This window comes from Oryctolagus cuniculus, chromosome 5 (genome assembly GCF_051225735.1).
Source record: "Oryctolagus cuniculus isolate XC-2025 breed Fujian yellow rabbit chromosome 5, ASM5122573v1, whole genome shotgun sequence".
NCBI lineage: Eukaryota > Metazoa > Chordata > Mammalia > Lagomorpha > Leporidae > Oryctolagus > Oryctolagus cuniculus.
The window spans coordinates 39,365,228-39,367,239 of NC_142871.1; the positions used below are offsets into that span (position 1 = coordinate 39,365,228).

The following is a 2,012-nucleotide window of genomic DNA, read 5'->3' on the forward strand; positions in this document are numbered from 1 at the left end:
ATGATACTGAATAATGAGCTCTCAGATGTTGAAGGAGTTAAGGTGGCAGCCTTCAACCTCACTTTCAGTGCTACATTCCATAAGAAGTAGTTTTATAATAAAAAAGATTGCAAAAGCAAGAAAAATAATAAATTCATGTCCAAACCAAAAATGAAAAAGGATTGAAGTAAAAGGGGAAAAAAGAATATCCAACCATTGATTGAGATCCCATTATTCCTGATGGACTTCAATCACATCTTTTGTGATCAGATATTCCCAGTTCTTTTGGGAAATGATTACTAGCAACTCTCTGACCTTCAAAGGGAAACCTGAGTTCATTGGAACTCCCTGTTTTTGATAGTATGATTCTTTGAGGTTTTTTTTCTTTCTTTTTTTTTTTTTTTTGAGGTGTATGTCATTTTCACTTTGAAGTGAACCTCACTGCTATTTGAGTTTAATGTATTCTCCTTATTTCTTACCCTGAAGACCACAGTTAAAGGTTTTGCATCCCGGTCAGACATGGTGATGGTGCTTGCACCCAGGGATTTCTGCACTGCAGAGGCCTGGGGTCAGCAGAAGCTTGCTCTGGGGTTTATATATCAAGCTCTCTTCCCCACGGCACAACTGGGAACTACCCTGTTGAAGTGAGCAAAAAAAAAAAAAAAAAAAAAAAAAAGCTAAGCCACCTCCTGTCTCCTGTTGTGTGCTTCAATCTTCAGATATAACAGGTAGGAATGGAAGTAGAGTGAATCATTTCACATACAGGTGCATGAATTCCTGCTAAAATATATTGTTGATATCTACTCCCAACAGTATTCGTATATACTTATACTGCCTCAGACATATATTTCTTTATGCTGGGAGCATTCAAAAGCCTTTCTAGTAGCTATATTAAAAAGTAGTTCACAATCATGATTATCATTCTGTGCTACAAACATTAGAAGTTAGTCCTGCTATCCAGCTGCACTGTTGTACCCATTAACCTGCCTCCCCTCACCAAACCCAGTCTCTTATAACTGCTATTACGTTCTCTGCTTCTGTGAGGTTAGCTTCCAGATACAAATGAGAATATGCAGTATTTGTCATTCCCTACTTCATTTATTTCATTTAACATAATGTCCTGAAGTTTCATGCATGTTGCTACAGATGACAAAACTTTATTCTTTTGTGATGGAATAATATTGCATTGTTAAATATACCATATTTTCTTTATCCATTCATCAGTTAATGGACATCTTGGTTGACGTCATTTCTTGGATATTGTGAATAGTGCTGCAATAAATATGCAAGTACAGATGACTCTTTGACATATTGTTTTAAATTCCTTTGGATTTATATATATATATATGTATGTATGTATAAAATGAATAATGAGCATTAGAACTCAAATTACCAGATGTTTTAAACAGATGAGCCCACCTTTCTTTATTTCCCCAGAAACCTTTTATTTAAGGTATATAAACTTCATGTATTTCATAAATACAAACTTGGGAATATAGTGATTCTTTGTACCCTACATTCCCTCCCACCCTTCTTCATCCTCCACCTCCTATTCCCATTCTTATTTTTTACTAAGATCTATTTTCAATTAACTTTTACATGTAAGATTAACCCTATATTAAATACAGAGTTCAACAAATATTATGAAAAAAAAAACCTGTTCCTCAACAGTCAAGACATGGGCTGTTAAAAATCATCACATCTAAAAGTGTCAATTTCACTCCTATAGATTACCTTTTAGGTACTCTATTAGTTACCACAGATCATGAAGAGCATATAGTATTTGTCTTTTTGGGACTCGCTTATTTCAGCAGGTATAATGGTTTCCAATTGCATCCATTTTGTTGCAAACTATGGAATTTCATTTTTTTACTGCTTTATAGTATTCCTTGGTATATATAGCCCGTAATTTCTTTATCCAGTCTTCAGTTGATGGGCATCTAGATTGACTCCATATCTCAGCTATTGTGAATTGAGTTGCAATAAACATGGGAGTACAGATGACTTTTTCATAAGCTGATTTTATTTCCTTT

At 34.5% G+C, this 2,012-nt stretch overlaps 1 pseudogene; it reads right to left on the minus strand.

Moving 5' to 3' along the window:
• Positions 1-210: 210 nt before the first annotated feature.
• On the minus strand, positions 211-500 carry LOC138849731 (small ubiquitin-related modifier 1 pseudogene; annotated as a pseudogene).
• Positions 501-2,012: the final 1,512 nt, after the last annotated feature.